The sequence below is a fragment of the Cervus canadensis genome, chromosome 7 (genome assembly GCF_019320065.1).
Source record: "Cervus canadensis isolate Bull #8, Minnesota chromosome 7, ASM1932006v1, whole genome shotgun sequence".
Taxonomy (NCBI): domain Eukaryota; kingdom Metazoa; phylum Chordata; class Mammalia; order Artiodactyla; family Cervidae; genus Cervus; species Cervus canadensis.
Window position 1 is genome coordinate 17,982,208 of NC_057392.1, and position 16,880 is coordinate 17,999,087.

General features: G+C 40.1%; 1 protein-coding gene across 1 annotated transcript in view; it reads right to left on the reverse strand.

The window, feature by feature from the left end:
• The window catches only part of DSCAM (DS cell adhesion molecule), an 806,431-nt gene that overhangs the window by 218,721 nt on the left and 570,830 nt on the right, over positions 1 to 16,880 (reverse strand). The gene's annotated exons all lie outside the window — the stretch shown is intronic.

The following is a 16,880-nucleotide window of genomic DNA, read 5'->3' on the forward strand; positions in this document are numbered from 1 at the left end:
ACATGTTTATTTAAAATGATAGCATTTCAAATGTTGAGATAAACAGTAAGAGACCTTACAGATAGTTTCAACATAAAAAGCCAGATTTGATGAGCCTTAACTGGTTGATAAATTATTCACAGAAATCACAGTAAAATGACTACAGAAGTAGACATCTTATGTGTAACTAACTTAATTTGTTGTGTTCCCAGGGACTTAAAATGAATGTAAACAAGAGTGCTTCAGGGGGTGGACATTTGAAGACTTCCCATGATGCACACATCTGAGACTACAAGGAGAATACCGATACTGCAAACTTCCCTTCTAAGTGTGATCTAGAAATACAGTGTACTATTAATACCATTTAATGTTATTAAATAAATGTTAGATCATTGCACTAAGACAGAGCATAGTTAAAACACCTGAAAATGCTTGCATTCAAGGAGATATAGCCCAGATGTCTATGCTATGGTCAGAAATGTTATCCATATAAAAGATCCATATGAAACTATTTTGAAAAATAAGCTTAGAAATAATAAAACAGAAGATAAGGGAGATTTCTGGGAAAACAGTAGTTGGATGAATCAGATGATACTGCTATGTTGCTTTTCCCCCTTCTGGGACGTAGGAGGGTGTGGTCTAGGTCTTGAACGGCTGAAAAGGTTTCTCTGTATTCTGATCTGAATCTGAAGATTTGGGGAGAATACGCACAGGTGAAGACAACTCCATCTTTCTGGAGAAAGCCCGAAGCATGGACCAAATATGTGCTCTAGAGAAGAGCTGCTGGTTTCTGTGTCCCCAGAACCTACATGGGACCTGAACAGGTGGGAGGTCACCCACTCATGTGGGGAACTTCAGACTTTGCGTTTGGGGGAATGAAATGAGAGGGGATACACTTCTTCCTGTAGCTTCTCCCGTAACTCATCATTTACTTATTGGTGTCCTTCAGGTCACAGTGGCAGAGACTGCTGCTGTGCCTTCCCTTCCCTGTCTCAGCTCCACCCAAGAGACAAGGAAGTTAACTATGTATCCAATCCAAGGGGACCCTCCACAGTGAATTTGAAAGGCAAGCAGCATCGCTAAGCAGGTGGGTTCTATCAAAAGAGAACTGCTAGAGAAGATATATGAATGAATTCAAATTTAAAAAATAGAATTCCATTTCTGAAAAGGATGGAGAAAGACACGAAAGAATATCACTTCTATTCTAACCACCAAAAGGAGACTGTTAATCCACAAAAGCATACTTTTCTTGGAATGAATCACAGAGCAGAAGTCACAGGCAACTGGGTAAAGTTAGTCGCAAAGAATTTAAAATACCCAGTGAGGAGCTATGGCATATGTAAACAATTTCATGTTTGGTAGAGAGTGAGAGGACAAGATCCTGGACATACAAGCGGGAAGAAGTAAAGAACTGGAAATAAGTATAGCTCAATTCTGTTTCTACTCTTTTATGCATCAGAGTATTATAAGATAATAAAATGTAAGATACAAAAAAAAAAAAAAAAAAAGCAAGCAAAAAGGACCAGAGAGGAAACCATCAACAGTCTTGAAACCTTAGTATGAAACTATCGAATAAGAACTTTCTGACAACTATGACTAATAACCATAGACAGGTAAGGAATTCAGAAAGAACATTAAAACCATATAAAAGAGAAAGATAAATAAAGTGTTAGAAACAACATTTCTACAATATTAGATGTAAGGAATTCCTTAATCTAATTAGCAGATTGAATACGGTAGAGAAAATAATCAGTGAACCTGAAGCTAGGCCAACAGAAATTATACAAATTAAAACAAAAAGTGCAAAAGAGTGAAAAAGGCAGAATACTTGCCCTAGAGCTGTAGAACAATATCAAATACTCTAACACTGGGTAGTGAAAGTCTCAAAAAAAGAAGATAGGGTTAGAAGAAATAATATTTGAAATATAGACGACTTTAACATCACTATCAATCATTTTGACTGAACTGACATTTATAGAACTCTGCATCCTAGAGCAGCAGATTCCATGCTGGTTTTGAGGGCACATGGAACGGTTACCCAGAGAGATAGTATTTTGGGCCATAATAAAAAGCTCAATAGATGTTATAAGATAAATTAATACAGATTATGTTCTAGCTCCAGAAAAACATCTATTTCTGCTTTATTGACTATGCTAAACCCTTTGACTATGTGGATCACAATAAACTGTGGAAAATTCTGAAAGAGATGGGAATACCAGACCACCTGACCTCCCTCTTGAAAAACTTGTATGCAGGTCAGGAAGCAACAGTTAGAACTGGACATGGAAAAACAGACTGGTTCCAAATAGGAAAGGAGTATGTCAAGGCTGTATATTGTCACCCTGCTTATTTAACTTCTATGCAGAGTACATCATGACAAACGCTGGGCTGGAGGAAGCACAAGCTGGAATCAAGATCGCTGGGAGAAATATCAATAACCTCAGATATGCAGATGACATCACCCTTATGGCAGAAAGTGAAGAGGAACTAAAGAGCCTCTTGATGAAAGTGAAAGAGGAGAGTGAAAAAGTTGGCTTAAAGCTCAACATTCAGAAAGATCATGGCATTCTGTCCCATCATTTCATGGCAAATAGATGGGGAAACAGTGGAAACAGTGGCTGACTATTTTTCTGGGCTCCAAAATCACTGCGGATGGTGATTGCAACCATGAAATTAAAAGACGCTTACTCCTTGGAAGGAGAGTTATGACCAACCTAGACAGCATATTGAAAAGCAGAGACATTACTTTGTCAACAAAGGTCCATCTAGTAAAGGCTATGGTTTTTCCAGTGGCCATGTATGGATGTGAGAGTTGGACTATAAAGAAAGCTGAGTGCAGAAAAATTGATGCTTTTGAACTGTGGTGTTGGAGAAGACTCTTGAGAGTCCCTTGGACCACAAGGAGATCCAACCAGTCCACCCTAAAGGAGATCAGTCCTGGGTATTCATTTGTAGGACTGATGTTAAAGCTGAAACTCCGATACTTTGGCCACCTGATGTGAAGAGCTGACTCACTGGAAAAGAGCCTGATGCTGGGAAAGATTGAGGGCAGAAGGAGAAGGGGACAACAGAGGATGAGATGGTTGGATGGCATCACCGACTCAATGGACATGGGTTTGGATGGACTCCGGGAGTTGGTGATGGACAGGCAGGCCTGGTGTGCTGCGGTTCATGGGGTTTCAGAGAGTCGGACATGACTGAGCAACTGAACTGAACTGAACTGATATTCTAGTTCCACAGAAAAGCTAACATTGAGATCAATAACAGAAATGTATGTGGGAAAAACCTCAAATATTTGAAAATTAAACAGTGCAATTCTAAATAACTCATGAGTCAAAGAAGAAATCACCAAAATAATTGGAAGATATATACATATCTTCTAAATATACATATATTTCTTAGTTGAATAAGAATGTAAAAACAATATATCAAAATGCATGGAATGCAGTTAAAAGCAACACTTAGATGGAAGTTTGTAGCATTAATGTTTGTATTGGAAAAGGAAAAAGATGACACATCAGTGATCCTCCTTCAGAAGCTATTACATAAAGAGCAAATAAAATCCAAAGTTAGGAGAAGTAAGGAAATTAATAGAGAGGAAAACTGAAATTGATGAAATAAGAGAACAGAAAAAAACTAAAGAAAAAAATCAATAAAACAAAAATATAGTTCTTAAAAAAATATTATAAACTTCTATGAGGACTGATCAAGAAGAAGGGAGAGATATAAGCTACAAATGACTATCATGAAAGAGGCTATCACTGAAGCCCTTACTTGAATTAAGAGGATAATAGAAAAATATTAGGAATAATTTTGTGCCAATAAATTTGAAAAGTTATATTAAATAATAAATTTCTGGGATGAAATAAACTCTCAAAGAACACTCTGGAAAATATAGATACATTTAATTTATTGTATCTATAAATACATTTAATTTATTGTTAAAAATCTCCCATAAGAATACTCAAAGCCCAGACAGCTTCATTAGTGAGGCTAGCTAACACTTAAAGAAAAAAATACCAATTTTACACAAAGTCTTTCAGAAAATACAAGAGGAAGATGTACTTTATCACTGATTTTATGAGGCCAACACCATCTCGATACCAAAATCAAAAAATACCTTAGAACCACTGATCAAAATCCATAACGAACCCACACATAAAAATCCTTAACCAAATGTTAGCAAGTTAGGTTTATCAACATATAAAAAAAAAAAATGTCATGACCAAATGAAACTTAATCTAGGAATGCAAAGTTGGCTTAAATTCAAAGATTAGTCAATGAAATTCTTCATATCAACAGACCAACACAAGAAGCACAATATGATTACTTGAATGAATACAAAGAAAGAATAAAAAACATTTTATAGAATTCAACAATTTGATAAGACCCTGATAAAAATCTCATAGTAAACTAGTTGTAAAATGGAATAACTTGAGAAAAGATTTCAAAAAACTCACAGTTAGCATCATTTTTTTACTCAACTGTAAAAACTGAATTATTTTCCACCAAAGATCAAGAAAGAGACAAGAAGCTCTGGTCTTTACCTTTTTATTCAAGATTATTCTGAAGATTCTAGCAAGAGCAATAGAAAAAGTAAAAGAAATAAAGTACACATATATTAGGAAAGAAGAATAGAACTGCCTTCCTTCATGGATGACAGAATTATTTATATATGATCAAAAGTGCCTTTTTAAGTTGCTAGAAAAATAAGTGAGTTTAGCAAAGTCATAGAATACATGGACATATCAAAATATAAAATTTAAAGCTAATTGTATCTATATATGTAACAGGCAATTGGAAACTGAAATTTTTAAAAAGAAATAATGTTGCATTAAAGCATGAAATATTTAGAGATACATTTTAACAAGATAAGTGCAAGACTGGCCTGCTGAAAACTGCAAAAGTTGTTGCTAACAATTACAGAAAGCCTAAATAAATGGAGACAGAGCATTATACCGTGTTCATGGATAGAAATTCTCAATATTTTCAGTGACTGGAAATCTTTTTCTGTAACAGGCCAAAGAACAAACATTTTATGGTTTGCAAGCTGTCACAAATATTTTATGTTTGCAAGTCTGTGACATTACTTATTTCTGTCACTGAAGCATGAAAGCAGTGATAGAAAATACATGTATGTGGGTACTAAGTTGATCAGTCGTGTCCAACTCTTGTGATCCCATAGACTGTTGCCTGCTAGGCTTCTCTGTCCATGGGATTCTCCAGGCAAGAATACTGGAGTGGGTTGCCATTTCCTTCTCCAGGGGATCTGCCCGACCCAGGAATCAAACCCAGGTCTTCTGCACTGGAGGCATACTCTTTACTCATTGAACTACGGAAGAAGCCAAATATATAAATCAGCACAGTCATGTTTCAATAACATTTATTTACAAAAGCAGGTTTTGAGCAGGATTTGACTTGTGGCTCAGTTTGCTGACATCTGATTTAAAGGTATCACTGATAAAAAAAAAAAAAAGTATATGGATGTAAGTGAAAGTGAAAGTAACTCAGTCATGTCCGACTCTTTGGAATTCTCCAGGCCAGAACAGAGTGGGTAGCCTCTCCCTTCTCCAGGGGATCTTCCCAACCCAGGGATTGAACCCAGGTATCCCGCATTGCAGGTGGATTCTTTACCAGCTGAGCCACAAGGGAAGCCCAAGAATACTGGAGTGGGTAGCCTACGCCTTCTCCAGCGGATCTTCCCAACCCAGGAATCAAACCAGGGTCTCCTGCTTTGCAGGCAGAGTCTTTACCAACTGAGCTATCAGGGCAGTCCATATGGAAAGATGTAAAGTTAAAGGAGTGGTATATACTAACAATACTCACACATCTGCTTTAGTTCTTTATCTCATATATAATGTATGAAAGAGATTTCTGTGGTGGCTTAGACAGCCTTTCATAACATCATTCTAATAGATAAATGGTTTTAATTCATCTTATTTATAAATAATTCAAAATCAGGAATGAAAAAAACATTATAGTAGTTTCTAATGTTGAGTTTGCAAAAAGTTTGTTTGGAAAGATGTCATGCAATAGTCATGGAAAAATGCAAACAAATATTTTGGTCAACTGAATACTTTCAGTGTTACTTTTTCAGTATCAGCTACTGTTTTATAAAGTAAGATGAAATGAACAAAATTATTCTTATTCCTACATCTTTTCCTCCTTGGGAATAGACCAAAAAATGATCAAAATGTACAACATGAAAAATTACAACCGAAACACACACAATATTAATTATTTAAAACTTAATTCATATGAATATTCACAGAATATTTAAACAGATGTTTGATGATTAATGAAAATATCTGCCATAAAGGTGGTGTCATCTGCATATCTGAAGTTATTGATATTTCTCCCAGCAATCTTGATTCCAGTTTGTGCTTCATCCAGACTGGCATTTTGCATGATGTACTCTGCATATAAGTTAAATCAGTATGGTGACAATATACAGCCTTGACTCCTTTCCTAATTTGGAACCAGTCCTTTGTTCCATGTCTGGTTCTAACTGTTGCTTCTTGACGTGCATACAGGTTTTGCAGGAGACAGGTAAGGTGGTCTGGTATTCCAATCTGTTCAAGAATTTTCCAGTTTGTTGTGATCCACACAATTAGAGGCTTTAGCATAGTCAATGAAGCAAAAGTAGATATTTTTCTGGAATTCTCTTCCTTTCCCTATGATCCAATGGATGTTGGCAATTTGATCTCTGGTTCCTCTCCCTTTTCTAAATCCAGCTTGTACATCTGGAAGTTCTTGGTTCATGTACTATTGAAGCCTGGCTTGAAGGATTTTGAGCATTACTTTGCTACATGTTAAATGACTGCAACTGTGCAGTAGTTTGAAGATTCTTTGGCATAGCCTTTCCTTGGGATTGGAGTAAAAACTGGCCTTTTCTCCTTTAAGCACATATAAAATTGTGCTTTGTCTTTACAAAATAGTGTTTATTGTCCAATTACTAAGCATCCACAATGTGGCAGATCCAGGACAATTTGCTATGGTTACAAAAGATGGTGTCCTCTTTTGTCAGTTTCTCTCTCTCAGGTCAGAACCCTCACCCTGGGGAAATGTGAGCTGTTATATTGTAAGCCTCCCTACTGAGAGATTGCCTCGAGGGTTTTCTTCAAACAAAGTTCTGTGAGAAGCTGGATCCTGCCCTCAACCACACAAGTGGGCTTGAACTTTGAGATGACTGTATCCCTGGCCGGAAACTGTCTGCAGTGCGGAGAGACCTTAATCTAGAGGGCTTAACTAAGCCACACTCAGATTCCTGCCCCAGAGAAACCGGAAGATTGTAAGCATGCATTATTATTGTTAAGTCACTACGATTAGGGGTGATCTGTTACACAGCAACCAATCCCCAGTACACTGTAAGAAACTAGGTAAGCAGGAAAGCATTCAGTTCCTCAGTGTCCTTACCTGTAAAAAGGATAGTTCTTCCTTCATAAGGTGCTAGAGACATTTAAATTCTTAAACTGTGGTAGGGCATAGACTATGTACACACTATTGCTGCTTGTTTTTTCTAATTTCTGTTCTAATTATTTAATCATTTAATGCTAGTTGACTTTACATCTTTCCTATTCCACAAGAATAAGGGCCATGTTTCAGCGAACCTCTCTGCTTATCAATCAGTTCATCAGCAGAAAGATATAGTGGAAAGGGGGCTCTTTAGTAAATCCTTGGAGTGGAATTCTGTATCTTTGAGTGTTGAAATGTATTGTTAAGTTGCTTAGTAAAAGATGGAGCTATTTTATTTCCACTGGCTGGGGTTCATTTTTTCCTCAGACATGTGCACTATTACTCTTTTTGATCTTCATCAATATGGTTTATATCTCATTATTTTAATTTACCTGATTTTACTGATTTTTGTATTATTTTTTGCTTTTGCTTATAGATATTCAGTCACTAGGTCACGTCTGACCCTTTGAGGCCCCGTGAACTGCAACACGGCAGACTCCCATGTCTTTCAGTGTCTCCCAGAGTTTACTCAAATTCATGTCCATTAAGTCAGTGATGCTGTCTAACCATCTCAGCCTCTGCCACCCCCTTCTCCTTTTATCTTCAATCTTTCCCAGCATCAGGGTCTTTTCCAAGGTGTCAGTTCTTTGCATCAGGTGACCTGATTGGAATTTCAGCTTCAGCATCAGTCCTTGTAATGAATATTCAGGACTGATTTCCTTTAGGATGCACTGGTTTGATTTCCTGGCTGTCCAAGGGACTCTCCAGAGTCTTCTCAGAACTACAGTTTGAAAGCATCAATTCTTTGGTGCTCAGCCTTCTTTATGGTCCAACTCTCACATCCATACATGACTACTGAAGAAACCATAGCTTTGCCTATACAGATCTTTGTTGCAAAGTGACATACCTGCTTTTTATTATGCTGTCCAGGTTTGCCATAGCCTTCATTCCAAGAAGAAAGCATCTTTTAATTCCACACTTTCTGAACTGGGGAACTCATTTTCTGGTGTCATATCTTTTTGCTTTTTCACATTATTCAGGGTTCTTGTAGCAAGCATGCTGGAGTGGTTTGCCCTTCCCTCCACCAGTAGATCACATTTTGTCAGAACTCTTCACTCTGACCCATCTATCTTGGGTGGCCCTGCAGGGCATAGCTTCATTGACTTACACAAGCCCTTTTGCCACAACAAGGCTATGATCTATGAAGGGATGCTTATAGATAAGTGAGCATCTTTTAATGAATGCATCAATAATTTGTACTTGTTTTTTGGTGAACACTGTGTCTATATTCTTTGCTATCTATATTCATGTATCTACTGGATACATCAGTAACCTCAGATATGCAGATGACACCATCCTTATGGCAGAAAGTGAAAAAGAACTAAAGAGCCTCTTGATGAAAGTGAAAGGGAGAGTGAAAAAGTTGGCTTAAAACTCAACATTCAAAAAATGAAGATCCCATCACTTCTGGCAAATAGATGGGAAAACAATGGAAACAGTGAGAGACTACTTTTTGGGGCTCCAAAATCACTGCAGATGGTGACTGCAGCCATAAAATTAAAAGATGCTTGCTCCTTGGAAGAAAAGCTATGACCAGCCTAGACAGCATATTAAAAAACAGAGACATTACTTTGCCAACAAAAGTCTAAGGCTATGGTTTTTCCAGTAGTCATGTATGGATGTGAGAGTTGGAGTATAAGGAAAGCTGAGTACTGAAGAATTGATGCTTTTGAACTGTGGTGTTGAAGAAGACTCTTGAGAGTCCCTTGGATGGCAAGGAGGTCAAACCAGTCAATCCTAAAGGAAATCAGTACTGAATATTCATTGGAAGGACTGATGCTGAAGCTGAACCTCCAATACTTTGGCCACCTGATATAAAGAACTGACTCACTGGAAAAGACCCTGATGCTGGGAAAGATTGAAGGTGGGAGGAGAAGGGGATGACAGAGGATGAGATGGTTGGATGGCATCACCGACTCGATGGACATGAGTTTGAGCAAGCTCCAGGAGTTGGTGATGGACAGGGAAGCCCGGCGTGCTCCAGTCCATGGGGTCACAAAGAGTTCAGTCGACTGAACTGAACTGAACTACTGGATTTTGTCTTTTTCTTCTTTTGCCAAAGCACTTTGAGTCCTAAAAATGATTCTATATTCCTATTTTTAGAAAACTGTATTTTTCTTCATGTTGTTTCCATCAGGATTGCATTTTGGATATTATCAGCTACCTTTTCATCATCTATTGAGATGATCATACTTTTTTCTTATAAAAGTTGATTGCATCTTTTAAGGTCTTGTTTCATAAATTATAAAACTCCTTTTTATGGATAATATGTTCTTTATGGTAAGGATAAATATTATTGAAACTTAAAAAGAGGAAAAGACTTTGATTTTTATTTATGTGCTTAATTTTGGTAAACTGTTTGAAAAAATCTATAAAGGCTATCGATGCCTTTCTCAAAGCTGTAAATTGGGAGCCAGATCTAGATTAATACACACAACCTGAAAATTCAGCCAAATGTAGGATTTTTTAAAATATATCCATAAGGCAGCAAACCAGGAAATCTGAAAATGCTATGGAATTTACAAATTATATAAAAATGTGTTACAAAGCTCTGAAAGATCAAAATTGCTGATAGAATGTGAGGCATTTATAGGACTGTTCATGTCAAAAACACAAATGCTTTCTTTTCCTTGAAGAATTTTCACCAGAGAAACACAATATTTGGCACATTTATAGTAAAGAGTTATAATACAATTCAGCTTCATTGCTAAGCTTTCTCAGTTGAGTAGCTGAAAAAGATTATCTATTAATTCCTGTGTGGACTGAGAGCAGTCTCTTTATTTCTAAAAGATCCTAGTGGAGGCAGAGACAACATGTAAATGCAGTTGAATACCATTACATCTTTTTTTTTTTTCTAGAAAATGAACCAGATTTGATGGGATATAGCATTTATAAATGTGATCATACTAAACAGAGTCATTCATCCACCATATGGACAACAGTTCCAACGGTGAGCACAGGTTCAATCAGAGGAAAGTGGACTTGGCCATGACTTGACAGAATTATAGGTCATTGACTTTAGATGCATCATTATCGTAAAGAACAAAATTTAACACAGTGCACACTCTATTTCAAAAATCTGCAATCTTGTTAGCATAACATAAGCACTTTGGGTAATTAGCTAGAAGATACACTTACAGCAACCAGAAATCATTAATTAAAAATCTGTCCGTTTTCTGTGGCTAGCTGAGGTCGAGTGGGGACCATTTTAATGCTCCATTACATGAAAAGAAAGTGTTCACGCATTATGTAAGGCACACACTGAATGACTGGTTATGTTCCTACTGCGTGACCCTTCTTATTTATTGAAAAGCTATGCCTAGCAGGACTTTCAAGAACTGAGGGGATGAAAACTGTGGAAAAAGAGAAACCGAGCATTGCCTAGTAAGCCTGCTTTGAAGGCAGCAGTAAATACCATCTTAGTTTCATCTCTGCTTCCCTTTGAGGTCTTTGCTGGTCTATAAGGAGAGAATTTGACCAACAGTCAGAACTGAGTTCTAATGGTATCTCTGAAACCTTAGGAACTGGGCCCTTGAGCAAGTATTAGCTTATTCTGTCTGCATCCTTAATGTCATCATATATGAAATGGGAGGAAGAACCCATTTCTAAGCCATATAGATTGTTCACACAAAAGGGAACAAGACTGCATGAATGCAAGTGGGCATCAGTGCCCATATGCTGGGACCAGAAGATGCTGGTCAATGAGAACACTCAGAGTTTCCTGGAAGGTGAAAGATGATTTTTCCGTAGGACAAAATAGGAAGGATATGGCTTTCTGCTCCCTGGGCTGCGCCTAGATGACAAAGCTCTATGTTATCTCTCTCCTACACCAAAGAATCAAAGCACAGTCTCTTTCGACCTTATGGAGAAAGCGGTGTTCTCCTGAGGAAGGGACCTGTTTTCCTTTCTCAGGGAGAGGGCCTTCCTGCTCTGAGAAGAGCTGGTGGGTTGAAGGGAGTGAGTAGAAACAAAGATGGGGTGAGGATGGGACACACAGAGAGAGTAAGTGCCCAGAAAACAGCAGCTGAACATGTTTCAGGTGTGGTTGTGAGAAGGGAACCCTTGACCAGTGACAGAGGGCTGGGTTCTAGGAGTCTTGTTCTAGAGGAGAACTCCAAAGTGGACAGAGGCACAGTCCTGAGACACGGGTCCAACTTCAGGCTGGGGGGCTATTCCCAAACCCAAAGAAAGAAGCTTCCATCATGGTACACAATGCGCTCGTCACATTTTGTCTATATGTTTGCATCAGAGAGTGTCTGTCTATCTCAGCGCTACTGCTGCACTTCTAAACTCTTCTCTAAATCCCAGGGATGGGAAGCCTGAGAAGCACATTTTCTTGGCTGATTTGTCATGATTCTAGTTTATATTTCACCAGCGAGAGGCACCTGAGTACAACTCGGAAAGTGGAAGGAAGGAGAAATCACAATTCTCCTTTAGAAGCAGCCAGTCCCTGCATGTGGAGACACCAGACATCCAAGCCCAGAACAAATTACCACTTCATTCTAGGGTAGCAGGGACCGCAAATGGTTCCCACATTTGTTAAGTTCCTGAAAAGCAGCTGACTCCCTCCCTTCCTTCTAAAAATATGCATGCATCTAGTGTTCTGTATTAAATTCCTTCCTGATACAACATCACACCCTCACTAGGACAGCATCAAGGTTGTGTTGCTGTTGTTAAGTTACTAAATCCTGTCTGACTCTTTGCAACACCATGGACTACAGCATGCCAGGCTCTTCTGTCCTCCACTGTCTCCCAGAGTTCACTCAAATTCATGTCTATTGAGTCAGTGATGCTATCTCACCATCTCATCCTCTGTCACCACCTTCTCCTTCTGCCTTCAATCTTTCCCAGCATCAGGGTCTTTTCCAATGAGTTGGCTCTTTGCATCAGGTGGCCAAAGTATTGGAGCTTCAGCTTCAGTATCAATCCTTCTAATGAATTTTCAGGCTTGATTCCCTTTAAGATTGACTAGTTTGATCTCTGTGCTGTCCTAGGGACTCTCAAGAATCTTCTCCAGCATTCAAAAGTGTCAAGATCACTTCTTTTGTAAACCTTAATCTTTTTATGTCTATCCGAAAGAATCCTATCCTATGAAAACAACTGAACTTAGGTGGCCTAGACTAGTACCTGCCCAGGGGTTGTTAGAACTTGGTGGTCCACTAGTTTATCATCTGATTTCATAACTTTTACCCTGTACTTAAACTGCAAGGGTCTTTTTTTTTTTTTTTTTTTTTAATCAAGAGGGAACACAGTTCTCTCACTCAATTACCAGAAAATGGAACCATGAACTGACATGACTCAGTACTTGCTGAAGGGGTATGTGATACTGGAGGAAGTCTGAGTGGCTGAATTTTGCTGATGCCATCACAGCTTTGTATTGGGATGGTGGGCTGTGAGGCGCCCTTGCAGCTGTGTTGACTGTGTGAGGTTTTCAGTTGCCATCTCCCTGGAGAAAGAGATCCCCAAACATTTGTCCTCAGTGTGGCTATTCCTATCCACAAGAGGCCAAGTTAGAAAGTTCCTGGGGAAAGACAATGAAAAAGAAGGAAGACAGAGGAGTGGAGAAAAAGAAGAGGGCCCAGGATGGACCAAGAGTCCATTTTCCTGGTGACTCTACCAAGGCTCAGGGTAATTGCAGCTTCCTTGGTGTGGGGTTGGGGGGGAGTGGTCTACGGTGGTCTTGATGCAGCTCCCAGAGCCAGAGACTACACTTATTTTAGCATCGAGGAAGGCAGAAGTTATTCATCCCGGGTTGTTTTATTCTACCAAATAAGGAAGAAAGTAAAACAACACGATGACCACTCATCCTCTCTACTCTGCTTGAAACAGAGCAGGACCCTATCTATGGTCCTTGTCCACACATGTCCTCAGTCTGCCTTTTGTCTGTGGAAAACCTTTAGCCAAAGAATAAGTTTAATCAGAGAAATGAGAACACATAGAAACAAAGGAAAACAGTCATCAAATGAGACCAAATAATAATAATGTAGCCAATAAGCAAAGTCAAGCACCTTTACTTCCTTCTTCAAGGGCTATAGATAATTTTCTGAGTCATCTCCTGTGAGCTATCTTATAGATACTGAATACCACCAGGTAGAAGAAGTTAACTACACAATGACCAGACTGTAGCCATGACATAAGCTGCCACAACTCCAAGAATTGACTTCAAAGAACTAAAAACAAATCACCCTTGAACTGAAGATTAATTGTACCTAAAACAATCAAGATGATGCTGGTCAGAACATTGATGACCAACTTCAAGATGACTGTCAGAGCTGACTGTGCTGTTTCTGCCTGGAGCCCCGTTTTTCTGTCTATAAATTCTGTAAATCTCTTGCCCACTGTTGACTATAAAGAAAGCTGAGCACAGAAGAATTGATTCTCCTGAACTGTGGTGTTGGAGACAACTCTTGAGAGTCCCTTGGACTGCGAGGAGATCCAACCAGTCCATCCTGAAGGAGATCAGTCCTGGGTGTTCATTGGAAGGATTGATGTTGAAGCTGAAACTCCAATACTTTGGCCACCTGATGCAAAGAGCTGACTCATTTGAAAGGACCCTGATGCTGGGAAAGATTGAGGGCGGGAGGAGAAGGGGACGACAAAGGATGAGATGGTTGGATGGCATCACCGACTCAATGGAGATGGGTTTGGGTGGACTCTGGGAATTGGTGATAGACAGGGTGGCCTGGTGTGCTGCAGTTCATGGAGTTGCAAAGAGTCAGACATGACTGAGTGACTGAACTGAACTGAACTTGCCCACTGATTGTCAGTGGTGGGGGTTGGGCGGAAGTTGACCTTTGGACAGATGTCTGCCTTCTCCCCACCTCATCTGGTGGCATCTGAAATAAATAAAATTTTCCTTTCCATCAACCTGGCCTGTTTGCTGGCTTTTGAGTGGCAAGCAGTTGGACTCCCACCTTTCAGTAACACACTCACCATCCTTTTCCAAGAACTCATTATTGTTCAATAAGACCCATTGATTCTACCTGGAACAGAGAAGCAGAGCTGCCTTTATTGTACCTGAAGGAACCACTCTTGACCCTAAAGTTGGGTTTCTTTTCACCACTTCTGTCCCAGGGAGGTGTCACCTTCTCCTTTTTAGATTCTTTGAGCTCTTTCTCTGTATTCATTCAAGATATATAGCTTGTCATATTTGCATGTTAGTGGGTACAAGGAGTACTGGATGAAAAATGTGACTACATAGCCTTGATGTGTCTGGTTCAGGGGTTTGGAGCAGGTGCTGCTGGAAAAATCCAGGAGGATGCCTGCAGGTCCAGGAAATCAATGGACCAAAGAGTCTGGATGCATGGAGATGGAGACTTGGCACATCCTAACCTGAGGTGGTGAGTCTGGGAGCAGGCAGGGTTAAAGCTCTAGGTAGTAATCAGACAGCTAGACAGACAGACAGGCAGGGAGGTGAGACAGGATGAGAAGACCAAACGCCAAGCAGATGACCAAGGCAGAGATCCAATTTCCAGGACAGGGGTATGAAAGTGACACTTGTTCTGAGCAAAGGCTGTGAGCTGGCATTCAAGACACAGTGTATGTGGCCACAAGAGTAAAGAAATGAAGCTAAATGCCTTGGAGGTTAAAATAAGAAGCAGGCTCAAGCCCGAGGTCAGGAGCAGAGTCAACCCTCCAAGGGTACAGTGATCAGGATTAAGGGACCAAAGTTTGGAAGGAACTTTTGGGAACCAGAGAATTGAGGTTAATCCTGGCTGGGCTATAAGAACCTACCCCCACACTGAGTTATTTCAGTAGGAAATTTCCTGCTTTCCTAGAAGGGAAATGAGGAACATCTAGTTTAAGGGAGTGTTTTGGGGGAGGGGGTCTCTTGGTTATTTGCCCCCATCAAGACATATAGTTTGAATGGAAAGCAGGGGATCTCTGGGGTGAGGGGTTAGATCTCTCCACTGCTGAGGAAGGGGTGGTCTTGGTCAACTCACCAGGGAGGTTTGGAACAGGCATTGCTAGCAAACATGTCCTAAAATCAAGGTGCTTGAGAACTTGAGCTTGTCTCATGCTACCGGTTCTTCATGGCATTTGGAGACAGAGGCCTTGGGGACTGTGGAGGGTCCCCTGATGTCACCTTGACCTTGGGAGAGAAGATGTGAGCAAGAGCAAGATGAGACATTCCAGAGCAAGCCCTGGGGTAGGAGGAGGCTCCAGAGTGCTCACCTGAGCAGTCTAACCAGGTGTATTGAGTACATATGTTTTCTCAGTAAGGAAATGAGCCTCACTGGTGGCTCAGATGGTGGAGTCTGCCTGCAATGTGAGAGACCCAGTTCCCATCCCTGGGTTGGAAAGATTCCCTGGAGAAGGGAATGGCTACCCACCCCAGTATTCTTACCTGGAGAATTCCATGGACAGAGGAGCCTGGCAGGGTATAGTCCATGGGGTTGCAAAAGTCAGACATGACTGAGTAACTAACACTTTCACTTTCAAGTAATTGAACACACCGAATAGAAATATCCAGAGAAGTGTTGCCAGTGTCAGATGTTTTTCCTGTGGATTTCTAAACAAAACATTCAAGTCCCTGTGGGCCCTGACAAAGAATCTATAGCTTCTGCTGACCACCATCTGAACCTGCAAGTAGATCCTCCCCCAGTTGAACCTTCAGATGAGACACAGCTTCGGCCAGCAACTGTAACTCTGTGAGAGATTCCAAAACAGTGCACCCAGCTAAGATGTGCCCAGACTCCTAACTCACAAAAATCATGAGATAATAAAGGTGTGCTTTTACATTTCTAAAAATAAAGAGAAAATAAAAGAGTCTGTGGCCACATGGGAGGGTTTTGGTAGGTGGGTTGACACCAAGCAGAAGAGGACAATTCTGGGACCGTGAAAGTAAGGGACAGCCAAGATGTCCCTTATTCACATGGTAGAATGCACCATGTGAGTAGGGAAGATCAACCTCCAGCAGCATTTTGGGGACAGAGGGAGATGCCTGAGCAAAAGCAAGATTATTGTGCACCAAATAGCACTGGGTTCTTAGGTGTCTCCAGGGAAAGTTGGAGTCGAGGAAGCTTTGGTCTCATGTTCCTTGGAAGAAAAGCTATGACAACCCTAGACAGCATATTAAAAAGCAGAGACATCACTTTGTCGACAAAGGTCTGTATAGTCAGTTATGGTTTTTCCAGTAGTCATGTACGAATGTGAGAGTTGGACCATAAAGGAGGCTGAGTGCCAAAGAATTGATGTTTTCAAACTGTGGTTCTGGGAGAAGGCTCTTGAGAGTCCCTTGGACTGAAAGGAGATCAAACAAGACAATCCTTAAGGAAACTGGAAGGGTTGATGCTGAAGCTCCAATACTTGGCCACCTGACGCGAAGAGCTGACACATTGGAAAAGACCCTGATACTGGGAAAGACTGAGGGCAGGAGGAGACGT